Source organism: Lissotriton helveticus, chromosome 2_1 (genome assembly GCF_964261635.1).
Source record: "Lissotriton helveticus chromosome 2_1, aLisHel1.1, whole genome shotgun sequence".
Classification (NCBI taxonomy): Eukaryota; Metazoa; Chordata; class Amphibia; order Caudata; family Salamandridae; genus Lissotriton; species Lissotriton helveticus.
This window is the reverse complement of record NC_136059.1, coordinates 866,742,851-866,770,345: the sequence shown is the minus strand read 5'-3', so window position 1 is coordinate 866,770,345 and position 27,495 is coordinate 866,742,851.

Genomic DNA, 27,495 nt, shown 5'->3' with positions numbered 1-27,495 from the left:
CTATTATTAGACTCTGTTTATTTTCCTTGTTGTGCTAGTCATTCATATATGTGACTACTTTGCCAGTCCAACTTATACCCTACCTTCCTTCATGTAAAGCGCTCTGATACCCAATAGGCCAAATTTGCGCTAAAAAAAACTTTATAAGTAAATAAATAAAATTAATGAAATCAACACAAATTAGAGTGGGTACGTCAGTGAGTGCCGTGATTTAGTACTTCTTACACAGTGATTAGGGGTAGTTATTGTTAGGACAACGTTTCCATAGAAAAATATTTTTTTGTTTTCCTAATGGCTTTGGCACAGTTTCATTAATCTTCGTGAAACTCTCCCCAAAAATGTTCTTACACCTCAGGTCCTAACTGGAAAGTTTCAGGGGGATCTGTCAAGCAGGGGTCAGGAAAAAGGAGAGTCCCAAAATGCATTTTCCCCATTCTATTTTTTAATAGAAACATTATACACAGCATCCGGCCAAACTACTAAACGGATTGGCACCAAATTTGGCATTAGGCTAGATCTTGGTCAAGAAAGAGAGATTTTGTGATTTGGTGTAAATCTGTTTCATAGATTTTGAGCAGTTAATGCTAAAAAAAAAACTGTGTATATATCACGATGTGGAGGATCCAAGCACCAGACAGTTCTCAAGCTGAGATCTGACTGACTATTACCACATCAATCTGGATTCAGTCCTTAATCCAAAAAAAGTTAAAATAAAAACACAAGGGTGTACAGTAGGTCTCCCTATGCCTGGTGAGACTCCGTCTCATGCAAAAACCTTTTTTTTAAGGATTCATAAATCTGTGGCACAATTAAAACAAAGAAAATTGCAGGCTTCCACAGTACACTTCAAAACCATGCATTGGGCCAGGACCCGGGGGCATGTGGGCCCCCACCATAAGCCTCTGTGAGGCCCCAGGGACCCCATCCCCTGAGGCCAATGTATAAATGAGGGGAGGGTGGTGTGTTATGTGGCTCCCCTCCATTAGCTTTAAAAGACCATTTACTTGTTAATGAGGCTTTGTTATGTTTTCACTTCTTAGAGCCCCTGCATCTCCACTCTGCCTATTGCTGGAAGATTTAGCTCCCCCACGAAATTTTTATTAGCCCCCCAAAAAATCTGCCTCTGCAATCCCTTAACCTGACTCCCAGGTAGTCAAAGTACGAGACTTTCTCAAGAGGGACCCCCTATATAAACACATTTCCTCTGTATTTTCTATGTAGTACATCATGTTAATATTATTATATGAAATCCTGTCCTGTAAAACCCACCACACAGCCCTAGCCACAGGTGGGCTTCATTGATGGGAGGCAAATGATCTGCCGAAAGGTGTGACCGTACACTGACACCATCTCACCTTTATTCTCATGATACACATCATATAGCCAGGCTTGCTATTGTTTTGTAAAGTTGTATTCCCTTGTTTACTTTATGTTCTTAGTGATGTACTGATTGCTGCATGATGTCTTTTTGTGAATGTGCCTACCAGAGTAGAACAGAAAACCCAAAAATATTTGGTTTGAAAAAAAAGAGTGCAAAGTAGATATATGTGCTCCATTAATACAGAGTGTCTTGAACGCAGCATGTAGAAGTTGGTTTCCTAGTTCATGGTCCTCTGCTGTGATAATCCCAGTCTTCTAAGAGGGTAATTGTAAGGTTGACTTCTGCTGCAAACCACTATCTCTAAGAGATTTTGTAGTGGTGTTGCATAGAATTGCGGCTTGGGTGGAGGGTAATATTTCTGTCAGACGTACATTATAGGTTCAGAGAAGGACTATGGACCATGAAGCAATGCTTAAACTTTCATTCTGTTATTAGCAAGTATAGAGTAGTGCTAGAGAGCTTGTTTCATTCAGCTTTTATGGACCTAATTAGCATGTTTCATCACCTGAACAGGTTGAAACTTTGGCAGATCCTAAATCAAATTGGTATTGATATTTCTCTTTTCTACGTATTTCTGAGCTATGGTTAGATTTGATTTTTACTGATGACGTTGTTTTATTGCCCGTCACTTCAAACTGCCTCAAACACCCGCATAGATGCCTCTGTTTTATTCACTGAGGGCTAAGATTTGGAGACCGATTTCTCCGAGCCATATGTTATGACTTGTAGTCATAAATCTATGGAATCTAGAAGTTTTTAAATTAAAGGGAAACAGATCATAAAAATTCATCCGGTTTCTATACCTGGACATAATTAGTACCTAGGTACTTAGCCTTGCTGACAGATGCCATAAATTCAGCCAGACGCGGTAGGATCTTTGTTTAACCTTGTGACTAATACAGGAAAGCCTATTCATTTGCTAATATATATATTTATCTTTTGGGACTTTAACTAAAGCTCCGTGTAGGAGACGTCGCCAACGCCCCAGGGAAAGCGGAATTGACTGCGGCAGCGGGTCAGAGGAAAACCGGAAGGAGTTCGGGATTCTGGGTCGGCGGAAGCGGATTGAGAACCTCTGGACTCCCCGTGTGTGTACCTGGGACGCTGTGCGGACAGACCGCGAGATACCCTGTGTGGAGTAGCAGGATCGGCTCGGCGGCATTTCAACCGGTAGGAGCATCGACTGCTGTGTGCACTTTTATATTTTACCCACCACTACGCACCATGTCGGCGGACACGTTAAGGGGGCGTGTTGAGGCGTCCAGGGGCATGTTTACGGATTCCCCGGCTGGGGGGTCCGGGTCTAACACTAATTCCATTGTAGTTGCGGTTAGCGGCACGAGAAATGAGGCAAAAGAACTGTTCAAACGTTTGGAGAAGTGCAGTAAGAGAGAATTATCCAAGTGGTGGGAATTCACTTCCTTGACCGGCTATTTGGACGTGGGGCGAGTACCGCGTGGCTTGCGCATTATGCTAGCTCCGTCTTATGAACAGCCTGACCCACTTATGCTACAAGCTTGGGCGCTCTGCAACCTAGAAAATTCCAAACGATTGATGGCCATATTAGTTCAGTTCGCTGAGAGCGATAGATTGAAGCTCTTAGATGAGATTAACTTGATTGAAGCTGATATACTCAAATTGCCTCCTACTCCGGAAATTGACAAGTACAGAACGGACATGAATGCATGACTAGCACGTGAGGAGGACATCATTAAGAAGAGAAAAGCCTTCAAGTTCATACGAGATAGACTTGACTATGAAAATGGCAAAATTTTTACTTTTGCAAGAAAGTACGACAGCATCAAACAAAGTAAAAATTTATCGGCCGTTGCTGCTACAAGTTTAACTGATACCACTGTACTGCCACAACAGGTAGAACTGTCCTCAATTTCGGGGGATAGCTCACAACCCAAAAGTGAGTCGGACTCGGAAATAAGGCGACAACAACGGTCGGGGTTTCGAAAATTTACCCCAGGGCAGGAGTTGGAGTTGGTCCAGCGGGATCGCAAATTAACTTTGCGCTCAGCAAATCAACCTACCGCAGGCAGCAAGCCAACCGGAAACGCTCAGAGAGGCGCAAAAGCAACAAACGCCGCAAGCGTAAAGGGAACCCCAAGGAGACAGCGTACTCGCTGGCAGCGCAACAAAGCACAGCCAGCATCGTCACAGGATTGAATGCCAACACAGTAGTTGATGAGAATGGACACTCTGTCATCAACTTGACTGACATCGATCTAACCCCCAAAGAAACCAGCATTCTGGCGTTAGGCTTAACGTACAGTCCAAGGGGAGACTTTGATTATACGACCACGAAGATCGATGTGTTTAAATTCGTGCGCAAACTCAAGTTGAGGAAATACCATAATGCGCACAAAATAACTGAGAGTGGGGCAAATAACAGTGATCAACCTGTAGACCTTAGCCTTGGTACCCCTGCAATTAGGAATGTTGAAACATCTACGGGATCAGCTCTAACGCAAGAACTCTTTGAGCTTCAAGAGGAGGAATTCTCCTCAGGATCTTACAACTCAATGACACTTGGGGGTGAACCTGCCACTGCCTTATGTACAACACCCTTTAAACCGAAGTCGAAATTTTGTCCACTCATGATAAAAGATAATGTGGATATATTTCATGACAAAGTGGCACTACAACTAAAGGAGCTACAGATTAAGAATGCCCACAGAAAGAAACGCTTCAACTACAGGGACAGTGAATATCATCAATTAATCAAAAAGCTGAGTGCAAACAAAAATGTGGTGATACGTCAATCAGACAAAGGGGGCAACGTGGTCTTATGGCCACGTAAGATGTACCTAGAAGAAGCCCTGAAACAACTGAATGACAGGGACTGTTATAAACGTATTACGCCACAGGATGCTCTACAGGCGAGGAATACAATATATTCAACATTGATAGCCTGGAGGAGCAAGGGCCTCCTCACTATGGATGAACTTAAATTCTTGAGGAATGATTTCCCGGTCACACCAGTCATCTATTTCATTCCGAAAGTTCACAAGTGCTATCAACAACCTCCAGGTAGGCCCATAATTTTGGCTTGCAATAGCCTGTTGGAGAACATGAGCAAATACATTGATTTCTTTTTGCAAGATTTTGTGAGAAACCTGCCATCTTTTATTTTGGACACTAGTGACTTATTAAGGAAACTAGCAGAGTTCCAATGGAATACGAACTATATATTGGTATCTATGGATGTCACCTCTTTGTATACCAGTATATTTCATCAAGACGGTATGAGAGCAGTACAGCATTTTCTTGGGAAAAGACCAACCTGTTTCCAAGATCATTCTAAAATGCTGATAGACATGATTGCAATCTGCTTAGAGAACAATGTGTTTTTGTTTGCCAAACAGCTTTTTCTTCAGACCAGGGGAGTGGCCATGGGGGCCTGCTTCTCTCCCAGTTACGCCTGTTTGCACATGGGGTACTGGGAGGAGCAGGTCCTGTGGCAAGAACATTTGGCCATTATGACCACCAAGATCAAACTGTGGTCAAGGTATATTGATGATTTGATTTTTATTTGTGAGGGCACTGAGACGGAGGTGATTGATTTCATTGAGAAACTGAATGATAATGATCTTAACATCCGTTTTACCAGCAATATCAGTGCAACCTCTATAGTGTTCCTTGATGTTGAGATTTACGTCCAGGCAGGCAGTCTTCAAACTAGATTGCATCGAAAGCCCACTGCGGGTAACACACTGCTGCATGCTGGGAGTCATCATCCGGCACACCTGATACGGAGCATACCCTATGGGGAGATGCTCCGTGTCAGGAGGATCTGCAGCAGTGAGGAAGAGTGCCGGCTGGCACAACTCCACTGTAAATCTCGTTTCCTTCTTAGAGGCTACAAATCAGAGGCCATTGATGTGGCAATTCTTAAGGCTAACAGAACGGACAGATTGTCACTCCTGGGCTCAGGAGGGACTAATTCAAAAGCACAGGTTAAGGACTCACAAGGGGTAACAAGGATGATTATGGGTTATAGTAACCAGCATAATAGCATCTACAAAATCATCAAGGAGAATTGGTCCTTACTGTCAGAGGATCCAATTTTGGGTCCAGTTATTCCAAAATTCCCCAGTATAGCATACCGCAAAGCTAGGTCAATGAAGGATAGCTTGGTGTCTAGCAGTCCTGAGGTGGTGATGGGAACTTGGCTTAACGAGAGTAAGGGCTTTCTGAGGTGTTCGAGTTGTAAGGCTTGTAAGAATGGCGTTAGTAAAACTGAAGTGAAAACACCTTTGTCGCCATTCCCAATCAAGATTAAACACAAGCTCAACTGCAAGACAGAGTTTGCAGTTTATGTTTTGGAGTGCCCTTGTGGGCTAAGATACGTGGGCAGTACGAGGCCTCAGGTCCACAAGCGCATTCTCCAACATTTACGAGCAATTTGTAACGTTGACACCTCATATCCAGTTGCCCGGCACTTTGATAAGTGCCATGGCAAAGATGCTTCCCTCTTGTCTTATTTTGTGATAGATTGTGATCCTCCCCAGAGGAGAGGAGGTGATAGAGAGTCCCTGTTGCGGAAATTAGAAACGCGCTACATTATTCTTCTAGATACCAAGGTACCACAGGGCCTGAACACTGGGGAGGACTGCCACACCTATCTATAATGAATTCTGTCCACTGTTATATGTAACTTAGGATTACATTGCCTTTCTGTAGTTGTATTTGACCTAAAACTTTATCATGTACCCTGGACGCCTCTACATATCATTATGTAACTGATTTTGATCACACTGTATGGATTATCACTAATTTTCACTTTATGGTAGCACCTTTTTTTTCAGCCATCTGTATATATATCAATTTAGATATATTTTGCACAAACTTTGCTATTTGCACATTAGTCAACTGTACTGCATACGCTACATATGGATTTAGTTGCCAATATGGTCAACTATTTATAAACCTAGGAGTGAGTTCCACCATCAGGACATGGTTTTAAATGTTAATATTTATGTTTTTAACTTTTATATGTCCTTTTGAGCTTTTATCGATTATTGAGTAACCATTGTGATTTGATGTGTATATATGAAATTTTGGTAATAGGGACTCCATAGGTATTATCAATGTGTGGTGGGAGGTTGTATTTTGCAACCAGTTGTACAGATATCAATTGACATTATTTTGTTATGTGCAATAGTGTGCAAATCAATAGCATTTATGCTGCAATTTTGAAAGACATGTGCGAATTAACTTATAACATCATAGTAACTCTTCTATTTTTGTATCATGTGATGGCTATTATGCACTTTAAAAGGGTGGCCAGCCCTCGTGACGTTGTCATGTGAACAAGGCTACGTTTTAGCCGAAACGCGTCGTGGCGGACTGGTGCTGGGTTTTAAAACAATAAAATAACTTTGCACCGCATTTTGGGTCTCGTTGGTTCCTGTTCGTTTGTGTGGCAGACTGCAGCGCTTGTGGACGAAGGAGCTTGACATACCTCATATATATATATATATATATATATATATATATATACATATATATATATATTACCTACTGGCGGTCGCCAGTAGGTATATATAGTTAGGATTTTTTCTCTATGGGATTTTTGAAAATTCTATGTCTAATAACTTTGGCGTTTGTGGACGGAATTGGCTGAAATTTTCAGGAAAATGGAACATTTTGTTTCTGAGCAGCCACTGGAAATTTGGGGGGTGTTTGTCAAGGGGGGGCCGAGAAAAAAGGGGGGTCCCAAAACGCATTTTTGCCATGTTAATTTCCATAGGGCGGTTGGCCTCACTTTTAGGCCGAACGGCTGAATGGATTTGCACGAAACTTGGCAAAATTGTAGGGACTGTTAGCCCGATGTGCCTTTGCTAGGTCTCAATATATGTGCTCCAGTGGATTTTGAGAAATTAACGTTCAAAAAAAGATATATATCTGTAAGCGCGCTCCGGGCAGCGCTCCGGTTCGCGTACTTGACGCGTAACGGAACTTCGCGAAGCGAAGCTGATTGGCTCTCCGGTGTCTGTCAACATTCTAAACAGTCCGGAGCGGCCGCCATCTTGTCTCTCGGTAGGATCGAGAGACAAGAGGAGGCCAAAACAAAGGGGGAAATGACCATAAGGGGGCATAGTAGATCCTCCCTGACCCCCTAGGTTTGATGTGGAGGCTTTAAAAGGGCCCCTCAGGGCAAAAAAAAAAACAAACATTTTTTTTTTTTTTGCGTGGGGAGCGCCCGGTCCGCGAACCGGGAAGCGTTCTGGGGAGCGTACTATAAGGAAAAAAGAATGATAGACTTTTCAAATACTGTATGTTAATTGATTGTTGGTTTTGTTGATTATTTTTTAATTTCTTTATTTTTTAAGCAATTATTTATTATTGTGATTGTGTTTCAAAATTTAATAAACTTTCTAAAATTTCACTGTCTGAAATGTCGTTATTTTCATTGAACATAGCTTGTAATCTCTGAGTGTGTAAAATGTCCTCATTTTGAAGGAGGTCATCTACTGCTTGCACACATTGCAGTAGTTCTTGATCCCAAGTTTCATCCATAAATTTGAAATGAAACTTTGTGTTCGCCTTCCATTTGGCCTGAAATTTGGATAAAAAAAATATATATTAGTAGAGATAGGGCACTGTTGGGATTAATTTTAGATAGGCAGTTTTTATCAGTGAATTTATCTTTGGGCAGTGTATAGTATCAGAGTGGAAGTAGGAATATAAAAAAGTGTATGTGATTTAACGTAAGTAAATTCATAATTATACAAGAGAAACCTAACTCCATCCATAACTATAACAGAGAAGTCTATATAAATCTATAACTACTACAGAGGGATAGTATATAACTATCAGAAAAAGTTTACCATATTAACTTATAGTGCACAATATACTTCAGTTTTTAAAATAACAACTTACCTTTACAAAGAAGTTGAAGTGATTAGTGAAAATCCAATTGAAATGTACACCAGGAAGTAGTAGTCAAAATGGCTGTGTTCCCTTCTCTTCCTTTAAATATATTCAGGTATATAACGATTCAAATGTCAGGTAAAAAAAGTAGAAAATGAAAGTAACATTTTCATTGGTTGTCAATTCCAACACTTCAGATGTGTTCTGTGAAGTAATTTAACTCACGGTATTTAGAAAGGTCTACAGGCTAAATGGCTAAATGGCTAAATGGAATTTCAATCAAATTTGTGAAAATGGTAGGGATTGGTATGTAGTATGAGCTAATCTATATTTGGTGAAAGTGTCTCCAGTCGTTTTTCTGTAAATTACTTTCCCACCTTTTTTTGATGTAGCGCTTCCTGGGGAACGCCCCGGAACGCGAACTGTCGAGCGCCCCGGTACGCAAACCTGAAGCGTTACGGGAGTCCACCATTTTGTGTTTCGGTCGAATTAAGATACAAGATGGAGGGCAAATAATGTTCAGAATGGGTAGAAGGGGGCACGGTAGACTTATCTTGACCCCCTAGGTTTTCTGAGGGTGGCTGAGGAGGCCCATATGTGCGGAAAAAAAACATTTTTAAAAAAAATTTCGCGAGGTTAGCTTCCGGTTCGCGTACCGGGTAGCGCCCCGGGGAGCGTACTTTGTTGAAAATTAGTGAAAAAAGTTAGAGTAAAATAATAATTGTGAGTGATCAGATGTAGGGTAGCTCTGAGAAGAGCTTTTGGGTTTACGGTACATTAAGGTACTTATAAGTAGGTACCAATGCACAGTCTTAAATTCAGAATGAAAATTCTGTTGCCCTCATCTGAGAAGTGAACTCCATCTCCTCTGTAGATATCTTGCATGTAGTAACGCAAGTTATTGTTGTACATGGAGCCCATTCCATGGTCTCTCATGTAAGCTGAAACAGATTTGTTTACATGCTTCCTCGACTTCTCAATTTGTGGACAAAATTGGTTCGACCACCTCCATTTCTGTCTTTGGCATATATTTGAACATACCAAGGCGGTTTGAGGAAAAAGTGCCATCAATTGCTCAAAGGTGTCCTTTAAAAGCATTTCCAGACCTACCCCAGTCAAAGTACCCAAATCATTACCTCCACAGTGCACAATTAACAGGTCAGGTTTTGGCAAATGCATAAAGGTTTTCACCAATGGTATCAATTGGTGACATTTTAATCCTCTGTGGCCAAACCACTTAATTTCCACATCTTGTAAATTGAGGTTAGGTAAATGTCTGTTCTCAGCATACCTCTGAGCCCAATAGATGTAACTATGTCCAACAATCCAGACAGAAAACATGGTGAGAGAAGGTTCTGCTGCAGTCAGATGAAGTGTGGCAATGAAATGGCAGTTGAAAAAATAAGAGTTTAAAATGAAAAAAAATGTGGAGTTTCTGTGTTAATGAAGCAGTAACAGTGATTGGTGGATTTTGATTGCTGAAAACAGAAAGTTAGGGTGCGCGGATGAGTTCTTTGAAAGATGTAATTTGAATGGTCAATCAAAAATCATTTAATGAAAGATTGCACTGGATACGCAGGTGCACTGAGAGTTCAGAGTTCAATTGAATCATTGTTGTGTGAACTTGCAAACACCAGAGGTCTTCCAAGAGGTGGTTGCTATGCAAAAAAGGCAGAGAGGGCGGAGGGGGGAAGGGTTTTGATTTGAAAAAAGTGAGGGAAGAGTTTTGATTGGGTGACATGAGAGATATGTGTGATGAATTACAGCATTTCTGTGCCATTGTTGGTTCCAGCCTCTGGTGTGCATACCTTTTGCTCTGCTAAAGACAAATTGGTGTGTTTCTGAGACTGTTTTGAAACTCATAAAGTATTTGCCAAGGTGAGAAAAGATTTATTTAATTTAGATAGAGAATAGTGTGCTTTAAGGAGAAAATTATGAAGAAAGTTGTGTTTTTAAAATGTTGCTTTGTCTCAAGTGTTTTACAAATAGATTTTGTTTCCTTGAGAAATTGTAATTGGAGAAAATGTGAAGTATTAGTACTGACAGGGTGTTTTTGTGCATAGGAGCTGTGCAGTGTTTTCAAATTATGACTTGAAAATCGTTTTTGAGGAAAAGGAATGCTTTCAAAATTTATGACAAGGACATAATGGTGTCTGCTTCTTTATAAGGCATTTGAGTGTCTCTGATGTTATTTTTCCCATTTTAATTTAAGACCTTTCCCCGTGGTGCAAATTGCTTGTAAATATGCTCGCACCTGTGCTTGGAAAATTTAGATTTTGATTGTTTGAGTTACATAGCCATGTTAAAAGTGACCCAAAAATGCTGCAAAGGCAATCAAAAAACGCTTTCATGTGTCTTAAGGACATTTTCAGTCATTTCCCCATGTGCAGTGTTTTCAAATTATGACTTGAAAATCGTTTTTGAGGTAAAGGAATGCTTTTAAAATTTATGACAAGGACATAATGGTGTCTGCTTCTTTATAAGGCATTTGAGTGTCTCTGATGTTATTTTTCCCATTTTAAATTAAAAGACCTTTCCCCGTGGTGCAAATTCCTTGTAAATATGCTCCCACCTGTGCTTGGCAAATTTAGATTTTGATTGTTTGAGTTACATAGCCATGTTAAAAGTGACCCAAAAATGCTGCAAAGGCTTTAAAAAAACGCTTTCATGTGTCTTAAGGACATTTTAAGTCATTTCCAAATGTGCAGTGTTTTCAAATTATGACTTGAAAATCGTTTTTGAGGTAAAGGAATGCTTTTAAAATTTATGAGAAGGACATAATGGTGTCTGCTTCTTTATAAGGCATTTGAGTGTCTCTGATGTTTTTTTTCCCATTTTAATGTAAGACCTTTCCCCGTGGTGCAAATTCCTTGTAAATATGCTCCCACCTGTGCTTGGCAAATTTAGATTTTGATTGTTTGAGTTACATAGCCATGTTAAAAGTGACCCAAAAATGCTGCAAAGGCAATCAAAAAACGCTTTCATGTGTCTTAAGGACATTTTAAGTCATTTCCCCATGTGCAGTGTTTTCAAATTAAGACTTGAAAATCGTTTTTGAGGAAAAGGGATGCTTTTAAAATTTATGACAAGGACATAATGGTGTATGCTTCTTTATAAGGCATTTGAGTGTCTCTGATGTTATTTTTCCCATTTTAATGTAAGACCTTTCCCCGTGGTGCAAATTCCTTGTAAATATGCTCGCACCTGTGCTTGGAAAATTTAGATTTTGATTGTTTGAGTTACATAGCCATGTTAAAAGTGACCGAAAAATGCTGCAAAGGCAATCAAAAAACGCTTTCATGTGTCTTAAGGACATTTTCAGTCATTTCCCCATGTGCAGTGTTTTCAAATTAAGACTTGAAAATCGTTTTTGAGGAAAAGGAATGCTTTTAAAATTTATGACAAGGACATAATGGTGTATGCTTCTTTATAAGGCATTCGAGTGTCTCTGGTGTTATTTTTCCCATTTTAATGTAAGACCTTTTCCCGTGGTGCAAATCCCTTGTAAATATGCTCGCACCCGTGCTTGGAAAATTTAGATTTTGATTGTTTGAGTTACATAGCCATGTTAAAAGTGACCCAAAAATGCTGCAAAGGCAATCAAAAAAACGCTTTCATGTGTCTTAAGGACATTTTAAGTCATTTCCCCATGTGCAGTGTTTTCAAATTATGACTTGAAAATCGTTTTTGAGGTAAAGGAATGCTTTTAAAATTTATGACAAGGACATAATGGTGTCTGCTTCTTTATAAGGCATTTGAGTGTCTCTGATATTATTTTTCCCATTTTAAATTAAAAGACCTTTCCCCGTGGTGCAAATTCCTTATAAATATGCTCCCACCTGTGCTTGGCAAATTTAGATTTTTATTGTTTGAGTTACATAGCCATGTTAAAAGTGACCCAAAAATGCTGCAAATGCTTTAAAAAAAGCTTTCATGTGTCTTAAGGACATTTTAAGTCATTTCCCCATGAATGTAGGTAGGCCTCACCTTAAACAAACCTCTGGATAGGCCACACCTTATCGTCAACCTGAATTAATCATTTAAAATGCTAGGGACAGATTTATGATAGGTGTATGCCTCTTTTGCACCACTGTGCGTCACTTTTGTGACGCAGTGGCGGTGCAAAAGATTTGCTATGTGGCGACAAAATTACAAATTGATGCATCTAGGAAGATGTGTCATGCTGTAAAAAAACCGTGCCACATGAAACCGATGCAGCAGTGATGCAAAAGATGCGCCATGTTGCAAGACAGGCCTCACTTCATCTCCAACAAGATAAGAAGCTTAGGGATAGATTTATGATGACTGGTGCATCCCCAGGGATGTGCCAGTCATCCTGCGCCGCTGTTCCGCCACCCATGGTGCGCTGCATTTACAATGCGGCGCACCATGGGGCAAAAACGGCACAGATGCGTGACGCATCTGTGCCGTAAAGGTGGCGCATTGCTGGAGCTGCATCGCAAGTGCGATGCAGCTCCAGCAAGGCTCAGGGGTGCCCCATCTCCATTTAATCTGCAACCCTGAGTAGGCCTCACCTTAAACAAACCTCTGGATAGGCCACACCTTATCGTCATCCTGAATCAATCATTTAACATGTTAGGGACAGATTTATGATAGCCGTGTGCCTCTTTTGTGCCGCTGTGCGTCACTTTTGTGACGCAGCGGCGGTGCAAAAGATTGGCTATGTGGCGACATATTTAAAAATTGATGCATCTAGGCAGATGTGTCATGCTGTAAAGTCCTGTGCCACATGAAACCTGCGTCAGTTTTCATATAGGTGTTTTGTTGCAAGGTATGCATTAATTTGCAAGAAAGCCCTGTAAAACTAACACAGTGAAATTTAGAAGATTTCACTGACTCAGCTTTATAGCATTGCTGAATCAAATCATTACGCCTGTTTGAAACAGGCATAAGGAGTGATGCACCATGCAATGTGTGGCTTGCTCCTGTGCATTGCAGTAGACATGTTGCGCTTACGACGTGATTCCTGCAATGTGCTGCTTTTGCGGCACAGATGCGTGACGCATCTGTGCTGTTTTCACTCAATGGTGCTCCACATTGTAAATGCGGCACACCATGGGTGGCAGAGCAGCGGTGCACATTAACTGGTGCATCCCTGGGAATGCGTCAGTTAACATAAATCTGCCCCTTTACATTTAAGTATGAGCAGGGGACACAGAGTTGGTGAGGCTTATCCAAGGTTAAGAAGAGATGAGTCCTGTTCACTGAAAACTTGGACATAGGCCTTACCTCCTCAGCATCGCTGGTCATGGCTAAATAATAGCTGCAAAATGTTACTCTTGTTAAACAATTTTACTATTATAATCTCTGAGATTTGTCTCTTACTCTGCAACATCTCATTGTTGTTCTCTTTCTTTAAAGATAACGACAACATCAACCATGAGTGACAATCAGCAATCAGTTGATTATGACATTATCATTGAACTTGTAATTGAAACGTCAGTGGAAGTAGATCCATTGGATGATTTAAATTCTCAGGATGATGAAGAACATGATGAGGATGCCGATTTGTCAGAATTGTATGACATAGGTTGGGAAGCTTTTAAATTGTACTTGTTTGCTGATTTTAATTAGGGGCACTCATTTATTTGCTGTTTTGGACTTACCGAGGGCCGATTTGGGGCTCTGCTCGGTTCGCAGGCAGCTTCCTCGGGGGTGACGACTTTGGCCGCCATCTTGGGGTGGAAGGCTAGGTCAGCGCACTAGTGGTCGGGCGAGTGGCGGCCCGAGCGCTACAAAAGGAAATCTTAGTGCTAGCATTCGGCTTGGAACATAGAGCTCCTGAGGCGGAAAGCCGGGAGTTAGGACCCTACCCCCATTACTTCTTTCACCCTGACTAAGAGGCAGTTGAGAGTTTAATTATTACTTACATTTTGCACTGAACTAATAAAATTTTAAATTGTACTTGTTTGCTGATTTTAATTAGGGGCACTCATTTATTTGCTGTTTTGGACTTACCGAGGGCCGATTTGGGGCTCTGCTCGGTTCGCAGGCAGCTTCCTCGGGGGTGACGACTTTGGCCGCCATCTTGGGGTGGAAGGCTAGGTCAGCGCACTAGTGGTCGGGCGAGTGGCGGCCCGAGCGCTACAAAAGGAAATCTTAGTGCTAGCATTCGGCTTGGAACATAGAGCTCCTGAGGCGGAAAGCCAGGAGTTAGGACCCTACCCCCATTACTTCTTTCACCCTGACTAAGAGGCAGTTGAGAGTTTAATTATTACTTACATTTTGCACTGAACGAATAAAATTTTAAATTGTACTTGTTTGCTGATTTTAATTAGGGGCACTCATTTATTTGCTGTTTTGGACTTACCGAGGGCCGATTTGGGGCTCTGCTCGGTTCGCAGGCAGCTTCCTCGGGGGTGATGACTTTGGCCGCCATCTTGGGGTGGAAGGCTAGGTCAGCGCACTAGTGGTCGGGCGAGTGGCGGCCGGAGCGCTATAAAATGAGTGTTATTCCCCGTCCGCGCAGCGGGCGCGCCGATGGCGCGCCAGAGGCGCGCCAGAGGCAAGCCCGTCCGGGCCCGTCCGGGCCAGACCGGGCCTAGGGCCAGTTATTATGCCGGATGCCTCTAAATCACGAATCACGTATCCCAGGGAACATCTTATTAAGCTCCAAGATAAGGGAGACTCACTGTGCTGCCAGTTTGATAGCCGTGACCCACTATACAGGAGGTGTAAGCGGTGCACCAACTACCTCTCTACCAGGGATATCGGTAGGCAGGCCCAGAGCAATCTTCGCATGGCGCTCCTGAATTGCAGGTCCCTACCGAAGCATGCCATTGAGATTAATCTCATGATCCAGGATAGTAACCTCGACGTGCTGTTTCTAACTGAAACGTGGCTTTCATCTTCTTCTGAGTTCGATATTGCTGCCGCCCTCCCGGACGGATTTCTTATTCAGTCCCAACATAGACAACAAGGGAAAGGAGGAGGACTTGCTATAGTCTATAAAGACAAATTCACCTGCAGATTCGAAGACTATGAATTATCTGACTCAGAAAGTGTCTGTTTCAGTATTCAAATAACAGCCAATAAATCCCTTTCAGGACTCCTTATCTACCGCCCTCCTGGCTGTATTAGACAGTTCATAGGATCATTATTAGAAACTACTTTTGCGGCAGCTGCCTCATCTCCTAATTTTATGATTTTAGGGGATCTGAATCTGCATTTTGATGATCCTAACGATAAAGCTGCCGTAGGTCTTCGTGCGGATCTTGAATCCTTGGAACTGAAGCTTATAAATACAGAGGCAACACATGTTAAGGGACACCTTTTAGACCCTATCTTTTCTAATTGTAATCAGCTTAACTCTAGCCATCCCCTTCCTGTTCCTTGGTCTGATCACTTTCTAGTGCAATTTTTTTGAAAAACATGCCTGGAGACACAACAAGCAGCTCCTGCTCGCACTCTAGAAAGGGCGTGGCCCAAGTTATCGCTAGAAGAGCTGACTCGAGTACTTGAACAAACTGCCCCTAAAAGTGATTCAGATCCATTGGTTGCAGATACTAGCTTTTGTAATTGGCTGAGCTGCGGCTTGGATGTAGTATTGCCTCTTAAAACAGTCACAAAGAAGAGCAGCACCTTCAAATCACCCTGGTACACCTCAGAGCTCAGAGATCTTAGAAAAATCTGCAAAAAATTAGAACGCAGATGGAGGAAAGACTGGGCGGTTAACAACAAAGTGGCTTATCGATCTGCCCTGAAACTCTACAAAACCGCCCTGAAAAAAGCACAGGTGACCTTTTTTGAGAACAAAATTCTTTTGTCATCCAACTCCTCGAGAGAAACCTTTAAGATAGTTAAACAACTACTTAAGGTCCCTTCTCCTGTTAGCACGTCTGACTGCACAGAAGAAAGATGTAACCAACTTGCGGACTTTCTTGATTCCAAGATATTAGGAATCCTTGACAATCTTCCACAGAAGGTCCCCACTGCTCATGATAATATAGACCTCGCCCCAAACGCTGGCCCTCAGCTGGACGCCCTTAGTTGTATCACCAGGGAGGAGTTTTGCAAAGCATTATCCTCTATGAAAAGTGGCTCTTCAGCTGATCCTGCGCCCATGCATATCCTTAAGAGGATCGCAGACATGATTGCCCCATTGGCGACAGAGCTTCTTAATGCCTCTTTTTCCTGCGGGGTTGTGCCTCCCAGCTGGAAGCAGGCCAGGGTCAAAACCCTCCTAAAAAAACCTGGGCTCGACCCCTTGGACCTGGCCAACTTTCGTCCGATTTCTTCGTTACCCGGCCTTGGTAAAATCTCTGAGAAAATGGTTAACAAACAGCTCTCAGGATTTCTCGAAGAAAACCAGCTGCTGAGTAACTCACAAACTGGCTTCCGTCCGGGGCAAGGTACGGACACAGCTCTGATAGTGATGGCGGAGGAGGCAAGGTGTATCTTAGATTCAGGAGGATCCGCTGTTGTGATCCTCCTGGATCTGAGTGCAGCATTTGATACGGTGGACCATGAAATTCTAATCCACCGTCTCGCCAGACTGGGCGTAACAGGAATGGCCCTGAAATGGTTTACTTCTTTTTTGAGTAACCGTTCCTTCAGAGTTTGGGAGGCTGGTGTACTATCCAAGTCCATCCCCCTCCAGTGTGGTGTCCCTCAGGGCTCTTCTTTGAGCCCTACTTCATTTAACATTTAAACGATTAAAATGGTGACCTACGCGGACGACACCCAACTAGTCATCTCGCTAACCCAACAAGAGGGATGCATGGACAATCTCTCTGCTTGCCTTTCCGGATAATTTTTCCTGGATGTCGGGTTCGCGGCTCAAACTTAATGGAGCAAAAACGGAGATTATGCTCCTGGGTCATCATTTTACATCTCTTCCAAAAACCGCCTGGCCCCCATGTTTGGGGGAACCACCTACACCAAAGGATAAAATTAAAAGCTTAGGGGTGTGGTTTGAGCCTGACCTTACCTTTAAGACGCAGGCACAGAGGGTTGCAGGCATCTGCTTTGGCCTGTTGCGATCAGTGCGGAAAGTTCTTCCTCTTCTCCCCCCTCAGTCCAGGATACTGCTGATCCAGGGATTAATACTGTCTAGACTGGATTATAGCAACGCCCTGTTTCTAGCGGCCCCTGAAGCTACCTTCAATATCCTTCAACGGGTGCAGAATGCCGCAGCCAGGTTGCTTGCGGGTGCCTCAAGAAGAGCGTCGGCTAGACCATTCTTGAGAGCACTTCACTGGCTGCCAATACGCGAAAGAGTCATCTTTAAATCACTTTGCATCACCCATAAGGCTCTTCAGGATAAAGGACCGCCGGTTCTTAGGGGCCTGATCTGCCCTTACAAATCGTCTCGGGCTCTCCGGTCGGACCTTGGAAATCTTGCCAAGGTTCCAAGAGTTAGGAAGGCACGAACAGGGGGTCGCCGCTTCTCCGTAAATGCGGCAAAAAATTGGAACTCTCTTCCCAGTCAGTTTCGCACTGAAACCTGCTATTTTAAGTTTCGAAAGGCCCTTAAAACTTTCCTTTTTCCCAAGGACTCCTAAGTTTTCGGTATTCTCCTCAGTTGGTTTTTTGTTCCTGTTGTTAGCGCTGGGACGCTCTTGGGCAGCCATGCGCTTTATAAATTAAATTTCATTTCATTTCATTTCATTTCATTTCACGTGCTTGAGCCTATGGAACTATAAACATTTATTTTTAAAATTTATAATAAATGAAAAGTAAAAATGTAAACCGTTTGATTTATAATTAAAAACACCTTTAAAAACAGGTTATGTCTAGTGTCTTCAATAAAATATTAAAATATGCTCATAAAATTAGATCAGAATCACATATAAAATAGTAGAGGTAAAATGAAGAAGAATTCTATTTCTTTTCTGCTATTTGTGTATTATATATTTGCCAAAGCACTAAAAAATGTTCTATGTAAAAATGTCAAGTAGTGTGTTAAGTTTTTGATGACTGTTATTGATTTACTGTTTGGTAATAGTGGTTAATAACATTTTTTATTATATTTTACCACAGATTCAACTGCATATCATTTCAAGATTTCAGCATGCCAACCAAGGATAGACTTAAAAAGGCTGCAAAACGTCAAAGACAGCAGGTACATGAAATAATGCAGCAGTCCTCTACCAAAAAAACTTGTCAAGTCACCAAGAAAGCACCGGGTAAGAGCACAAAAACATTCATAAGAAATATTTGTAGTAAAAAAAATATTACTACAGAAAATGTTTCAGTCCAGAAAAAGAGAAGCATTTTAAACGGAAAGGAAAGGCCAATCAAAAATGTCGTAAACGAATGTTCCGCAACAGGATAATTGGCAATTTGTTAAAAAATATTAAGAAAGGTCAACAGAAAGTGGTTTTTTATAAGAGAAAAAAAAAAGTTGAAAAAGTTATTGATCAGGCATTTGAAATTAAACGTAAGTTATTTATTTTGATAATCAATAGAATTAGGAAGCTAAACAAGGCAATTTATGGTTTCAAAAGAAATAGTAGATGGAAGAGAATAGTTAATCGTAGTAATTTTTGTGAAGTTTTTTCCGGAGAATGGATGCATAGTTCAAGTTGTGAGGCATTTTTTAATGAGGAGAGTTATTTCCAGGATAATGATTTGGTGCATGCAGTTGACACCAGTGGTCGAGCTTATGAAGTGAAAGATGGTTGTCCAGTTGAAAAAGAAAAACTTGTGACAACAGAGACAGAAGAGGTGTTAGGTAATGAGGTTTTAGGAAGACGTCCTAAGGGTCCTGTGTACACCTGGAAGTGTAGTAGTATTTGCAGTGTGCGACAGGATTCCATCAATTTGCTTTGTGATTTTGTACGGACATTTAATAAGAAAAGTTTGAAGCAGAAAATGAAGTTGTTGCAAGAATTAGATCCTTGCAGAGTGAGAGAAGTGACAGGTTTGCATGGTCATTCACTGGCTTGTCTTTCCAGGAGAGTATGCCAGAGTGTTTTTCATCATTTCAGGATGCTAGCAGTGCATCATAATAAAGTGAGGAAATTAGTTAGAATGTTGTATTATGCTAAGAGTCCAGCAATTATGCTTAAACAATTATGCGCTGCTCTTTTGCATGGTTCTGAAATAGATGTGAAGAATATTTGTGAAGAAATTGAGTTTTGTTACTTTGGAAGTAAAGAGGAGAATGTTGAAATTGACCAAGAAGAAGAAGGTAAGGTGGAAGATAGTGTACAGGTTTCCAGTACAGATAATTTTCAGAGGGAAATTGCGACGTTTCAGGTGAAATCAAGTGAGAGGCCTAATTTCACTTGTGTGTGTTGTCGACGCACTTATTATAAGAATCAGACTAAGTTAGTGGATTTATATGCAAAAAGTGAAAGGGAAAATAATAGTGAATGGAATGATTTCACAACATACTTGATGGTAGAAAATTGTTTTGATTTGGGATCGGATCAACGTGTGTGTACTTATTGTTATAACAAATTAAATCAATACCAGATGCCTGCTAGAGCAGTTCATAATAATCTGGAATTGGTTGAGATTCCTTCTGAATTGAAGGATTTAAATACTTATGAATCTATTTTGATTCAAAGTATCCATCCCTTTCAGGCTATTGTAAGAATGGAGCCAAAGACAGGGAAATTGCCTCCATCAGATTTACAGAGAGGATTAAAGGGAAGAGTTGTTTATTTGCCTCTAGATTTGAAGAAAAACATTAACACAATTGGAGTAGAAAAAGTGGAAGAGGACCCTCTGGTTATCTTAGTTAATGGGGTTCCGACAAAGAATAAGAAAATATGGCAAGATTTAGTGGATGTTAGGAAAGTCAAAAAGGCAACATTGTATTTGAAAATAAATAATAAGTACTATAAGAATATATATGTTGCAGAAGAGGAAGTAAGTGAGGAAGAGGATAGCGATTTGTGTGCTGGTCAAATTGAGAAATTAGAACCCTCTACTAGTGAAGAAATATATGAACATTATAGTGTTCATCCTTTGCATTCCAAGGAAGTCATGGGGAATGCTATTGAGTTGTTTCAAATGAAACAAGCCAAAGGGAGTCCCATTAGTGTTTGGGAGGAAAGTTTGGAAGCTCGGTGTTTCCCACAGCTTTTTCCAACAGGTCAGGGAGGAAGATATGATGAGCGACCTCATCAAATTCCTGCTTCTGAATACCGGACTTTGCGATTGTATGCAGGAGATGCTAGGTTTCGACAATGTATTCCCTATTTGTTTCATCTCCTGTTTGAAAGCGATCTGTCTGGACTGTCATATGCAGTGAACCACATCTTGAAAAGTGGTATACACATGTAAAACATCTCGGCAAGTGACTTTATGGATAAAGTCAATGTCCAAGACAGTATTTTGGATTCTCACCTGATTAATCTCATGGCGTGTCAGCGTGGTACTAATGAGTACTGGTACCGTCGTAATGGTGATTTAAAATGTATGCTGAGGAACTTAGGAACTCCCACATGGTTCCTCACTCTGAGCTGTGCCGAGTATGGCTGGGAAGACTTACTTGAATTTCTACGAGAGGCAAATGGAAACATCGAAAACATCGAATTCAAGACACCCGGAGAACTGTGTCCTTTGGATCCAGTCAATGTATGCCGGTACTTCAATCATAGATTTGAAGCTATGATGTCTTTCATCATGAATAAGAAGAATCCACCTCTTGGAGAGGTGTTGGATTTCTTCTGGAGAAAGGAGTACCAAGCAAGAGGTGCTCCTCACATACATATGCTGTTGTGGATCAAGGATGCACCTAAATTTGGAACGGATCCAGAAGACTCAGTGATGAGTTTCATACAACAGTATTCTACGTGTGCTGTTCCAAACGCAAAGGAGAAGAAAAGCCTAAGAGAAAAATTTCTACGTTTCCAAAGCCATCGTTGTGGAAAGTACTGTCGTCGTAAATTCCGAAACAAGGACAAGTTCTACACCAAATGTCGTTTCGGGTTTCCACGACCGGTGATTTCTAAAGGAAGAGTAAACAGTCTGATGTCTTCGCTGCGACATAATGTGATGAAGAAATCACCGAAAAACACATACAATTTGAAGAGGAACGAAGAGTCCAAGTACATCAACGACTACAACCCAGTGATTTTGTCCATGTGGAATGCTAACATGGATATACAGTTTGTGGCTGATGACTGTATGGCTGTGGCTCGGAATGTGACATCTTACATCACCCAAAAAGAGAAGACAGAATTGAAGGATATGTGGGAGGACATTTCCCATGAAAAGAGCCTCAGTAAGAAGTTGTACAGTTTCAGTCTGAAGATGTTGTCGCATCGAGAAATCGGAGCTTACGAATGTTCTGACCGGTTGTCTTCAGCAAGTCTCTATGCCAAATCTAGGAGTATCGTTTGGGCGAGTCTTGGTCTTGCTGCAACGCGTAATCGAGTTCTGAAACCTGTGCGGGAAATTGAGTATTTGGCGGAAAAGGAGCCAAACAGTACCGACATTTTGAAGACCAACATGTTGGATACATATTATCCAAATCGAAGCAGTCACCTCGAGAATGTTTGTCTGTATGAGGTTCTTCAAAATTACATATTCAAGAGGAACATTAAAGAAGATACTGAGAAAGGAGTGTATGCTGTAATTGGAAGTGAGGGATGTCTGGTCAAGCAAAGAAAATGCCACTTGGTAAACCATCGAAAATTGAGTGGCGAATCTCCTGAAAAAAAGGAGTTTTTCTATTTAGCACTTTTGCAACTTTTCAAGCCTTGGCGTGCAGAAGAGGAACTGCTTGGAGATTTCCTCTGTTACGAAGACTCTTTCACTGCAGCCAAGCAGACCATAGAATGTCCTGCTTTTCCAAATATGTAGAAATGTTGAATGCGGAAATCGAGCAGGAAGCAACGATTGCAGCCGAGATTGCCAGAGACAGTTCTCAGGACAGTCAGAGTTCTGCTTCATTGAGTCAGGATCCACTAGGAGGACCTGTTATCAAAAATGAAGCTGCCAATGCCATGAATGAAGTGGAAAGAGCCATGGCACATGCTCAGGAGGATGCGGTTAACTTAGAAGACTTGGAAAGACAACTCAACGTTGAGCAGAGGAAAATATATGACGAAGTTACCATGCAATTTGATCATGGATTAAGTCATGAGAAGAAAGAGTGCTCATGTACGTCGTTGAAGCCTGTCCGACTGTACGTGAGTGGAGAAGCGGGAACTGGAAAAAGTTTCCTCATTAAAGCAATTTCATGTTATTTGCAGGAAAGGACTGAGTCATCGCTGTCTTGTGTTGTCACCGCTCCAACTGGACTGGCAGCACATAACATTAAAGGGATTACTTTACATCGTTTACTGATGCTGCCAGTGGAGCATGACAACAAATTACAATATCACAAGCTATCTGGAGATGCTTGTTGTGAAGTTTCAAGAATCTTGAGGAAAATGAAACTTCTTATCATTGACGAAGTAAGCATGGTTTCCAATGTCATGCTTGCCTTCGTGCATTTGAGAATGCAAGAAGTTCTCAAAACAGAGTATGATGTGTTATTTGGTGGCAAACACATCATTGTTTTCGGAGATCTTCTGCAGCTGACACCAGTGAAAGGGCAACCTGTGTTCAAAATGCTCACGCATGAAGATACCAGGAAGTGCCTAGGGAGCATTGGCAACGTCAATATATGGTTAAACTTCAATTATGCTGAACTGCATGAAAATATGCGTCAGGCGAAGGATGAAGTTTACAAGAATATTCTACAAGATGTTAGAATTGGAAAAGTGACCGAGCATGGGAAAGAAGCTTTACATGCACGATTACTGTCAAATTTATATCCAGAACAAGATGTTGTGCCTGAGAATATTTTTCAGAAAATTACTGAGAAGAAATCTGGAATATGTTTGATGCCAACTCTTGCAGAATGTGCCATCTTCAACAACAAAATGTTGCATTTAGAAAAGCAAGAGATTGTGAAACTGGAAGCTATTGACAGAGTAGAGCATATGGGATCAACAATTATTTTGTCTGAGAATTTGAAATCCAAATTGGATTCATTAGAGAAGACTATATCTAAAACTGCAGGTTTTGAAAAGACTCTGAATGTGTGCTTAAACTGCCGTATAATTTTAAGAAGGAATTTACATGTTGAAAGAGGTCTGGTAAATGGATCAATGGGTAATGTTGTTGATTTTGTGAAATACAGAAATAGAGATGGAATTGAATTTTTAAAACTTAAATTTGATGGCATTGAGGAAGTACAGCTAATTGGTCGTTGTTCTGCTAGATTTTTGCTTGTAAAAGACTTATATGTTCGCCGTAAGCAGTTTCCTGTTTGCTTGGCATATGCGGTGACAATCCATAAATCGCAAGGTTTAAGTGTAGACAGTGCATTGGTGAATATTGGCAGTTCTGTGTTCAAGGAGGGTATGGCATATGTGGCATTGTCAAGAGTTAGAACTTTATCGGGATTGTACTTGATTGAGTGTGATGTCACAAACATTTGTGCGGATCTAGATTGTGTTAAGGAATACAATAGGTTGAGAAGAGAGTATGCGCCACATTTGCCTCAATATCCTTTGTTTGAGAAACGTGTGATAGGCCGGAAACGAAGAAATGTGACCAATACTAGGGAGGTTGTAGCAAAAAGACGAAAAGTCGATGAACCTGAAATTATAAGCAGAAACAAAAAGGATTCTGTTGAAGATGTTGTTGGTTTTCAATTTGAAAACAGTTCTGGTGTCAACTGCTATGCTAATGTAGTGGTTAATGTTTTGTTTTCTCTAGAAAATGTAAAAGAAGAGATTGTGGTCAATTCTGATCAAAGATTTTGCAGTTTGTTAAATTCTGTGTTAGAGAAATGTAGCACTGATAGAACAAAAATAGAAAGTGTGTCTGAAATTCGAAATCTGTTAGACAGATGTTCAGGCCAAACACAATTCTCTCAAAATATTCAGCAAGATTGTCAGGAGTTTTTAATGTATATGCTTGATGTATTGCATGCTGAAGGAGTAGATGTAGATCACCTGTTTGGGCTTTCTTATCAATGGCAGCATGACTGCGAGAACTGTAGGGTATCAAGTACTACTAGTGTAGACTCAGAACGATTTATATATTTAACTTTGCCAGACAGTAAATCAGTCTCCTTTAATAAGCTAGTAAAAGCAGCTGATCCCAACATGGAGTGTAGCCAATGTAAATCTGAATTGATGTCAACATTATTTATACGAACATATGGCCAGTATGTCATTTTAATGTTCCAACGATGTAGGCCTGATGGAACAAAATTGACAACTTTAATTAAAAATTTTGTGGCTTCACAGTTGTCAATATCAGGAAGGACTTTTGTAACTGTAGCAATTATATATCATGACGGTCCTTCAATAACATCAGGACATTACACAGCTTATTTAAAGTCTAGAAATGGCTGGTCATTCTGCAATGATTCTGTTTTAATTTTCAAAAAAAAATTTGCCGTATGACCTTAAAAATTGTTACCTGGTGTTTTTAAAACCAAAATTTTAGGGAAAGAATCTCGGGATGTGCTCTGAGGAATTTCAAGAAGTTCTAATGGCTCCTACACAATTTGGCCTTGAGGATAAGTGTAGTACAGAGACATAACTTCTTACCATAACACTGGACGTCATGGAAAAATAACTGCACTTTGAATGAGTTCAGAAAAACTATTTCTTTTTATAAGCTAATTTAAGCAGCCAATCAAAACATGGAGTAGAGGGAATGTAAGTCTGCAATGCTGTCTACTGTTTTATATTGCTTTGTCATTAAAAGTGATGTAGAGAATTAAATAATTGTAGTAGTCATAGAGGTAGTGTAAGTCTGCTTCATAGTAAGCAGTATCAGTGTCATAGGAAATGTAGAACATGAGTGAGAAAGAAGGGTAAGATATTAGTAGTCCAGGATTGTGAAAATGATCTTCAACATTTTAATTCTGAAAGTTGCGGAAATATAAAATGACGGGATTGGCTTACAAGAATTCCAAGAGTTATAAATGGCTCTTACACGATTTGGCCTTGTGGAAACGTGTGGTAGAGAGCGAGAAGTCATTTATTGTATGTAACATATTTTTCAAAACGATGGAGGTTTTCTTTCAGAAAGTGGCGGGCTGAAAGTAATAACAGCACAACAGAGTGTAAGCTGTTCATAGGACATCCTTCGACGTCATGGAAAGTAAGTTAACTTTAAGGAGTTCTGAATTCTGATTTGTTATGTTGTATGGCTTTTTTAAACACAATCATTTTGATTGTGGTTTTTTTCCCCCGCTGTTATATGATGAATACCTTCAAGTCACTGTTTTTAGTGAAATTTGATACATTCTGAGAACAGCAAAAATAAACCATTTAACATGTATAATTAATTCTGTACTGTTTGCATTTATGATGTACATTTAGAACTGTGTATGAGGCATGGAGAAGGAGAGGCTTCTGTAAGTGTCAAAGTTGTTGCATACAGTGTTCACATTCTACGTAGTCTTTCATATGATAGACTACATTCCCACAATGAGATACTTAAGCAAAGGAAACACAGGTGATATGATTGTTTTTCAATTATATTACCTGTGTTTCCTAACATTACACATCACATTGTGTAGATGAGGTTTAGGCCTGTTCCAGGAGACAGAGGAGGTCTGACATTTGTTCAAGAGTGCAGTGGACATGACTCACTTCGTTGGTAGGTCTGCACATGTATTATCTCCTCTGTATTATTCAACAAACCTAAATTTCATCTGCAACCCTGAGTAGGACTTACCTGAAACAAATCTGTGGATAGGTTACACCTTATCAGCATCTTGAAACAATCATTTAAAATGTTAGGATCAGATTTATGATGGCCGTGCGCCTCTTTTGCGCCACTGTGGGTCAGTTTTGTGTAAAAGATGCACCATGTTGCAAGATAGGTTTCAGTTCATCTCCAGCAAGATACCATCAGTTTGAAATGTATATAATTAGCACTGTGCAGGGGGCATGCAGAAGCTGAAGCTTTTGTAAATGTCAAAGTTGTTGCATGCAGTGTGCATTTCTGGGTACTGTTTCATATGCTGGACTACATCTGCACTATGAGATACCTAAGCAAAGGCAACACCGGTGATGTGATTGTGAAATGAGGAAAAGAAACTCCACATTTTTCAATTACATCACCTGTGTTTCCTAAGTTTACGAATGACATTGTACAGATGAAGTTTAGGTCTGTCCACGGACACAGAAGAGGTCTGGCCTTTGTTCAAGAGTGAAGTGGACATGACTTACTTCATTGGTAGGCCTTTACATGTATTATCTCCTCTGTATTCTTCAACAAGCGTAAATTTGATCTGCAACCCTGAGTAGGTCTCACCTTAAACAAACCTCTGGAGAGGCCATACCTTATCGTCATCCTGAAGTAATCATTTCAAATGTTAGGGACAGATTTATGATAGGTGTATGCCTCTTTTGCGCCACTGTGCGTCACTTTTGTGACGCATTGGCGGTGGAAAAGATTTGCTATGAGGCGACAAAATTACAAATTGATGCATCTAGGCAGATGTGTCATGCTGTAAAAAAACCCGTGCCACATGAAACCGATGCAGCAGTGATGCAAAAGATGCAGCATGTTGCAAGACAGGCCTCACTTCATCTCCAACAAGATAAGAAGCTAAGTGTTCTGTAAATGTCAAAATTGTTGTATACACTGCTCAACTTTTGTGTACTCTTTGATATGCTAGACTCCATCTGCACTATGAGATACCTAAGCAAAGGAAACACAGGTGATGTGATTGTGAAATGAGGAAAAGAAACTCCACATTTTTCAATTACATCACCTGTGTTTCCTAAGTTTACGAATGACATTGTGCAGATGAACTTTAGGTCTGTCCACGGACACAGAAGAGGTCTGGCGTTTGTTCAAGAGTGAAGTGGACATGATTTACTTCATTGGTAGACCTTCACATGTATTATGTCCTCTGTTCTCTTCAACAACTCGAAATTTCATTTCGAACCCTGAGTAGGCCTCACCTCAAACAAACCTCTGGATAGGACACATCTTATTGGCATCTTGAAACAATCATTTAAAATGTTAGTGTCTTGCGACACTTTTGTGAGACAACAGCAGTGCAAAAAATGCACCATGTTCTAAGATAGGCCTCACTTCATCTGCATCAGGATACTGTTAGTTTAAAATGTATATCTTTAGGACTGTGTAGGGGGCCTGGAGAAGCAGAAGCTTCTGTAAGTGTCAAAGTTGTTGAAAAACTGTTTCTCCTTCAATGTTTTCCCTTGTCTTTTCTAATTTTTAAATACATGTTTTAATATTTTTCAAATGTTTGTTCTCTCTTT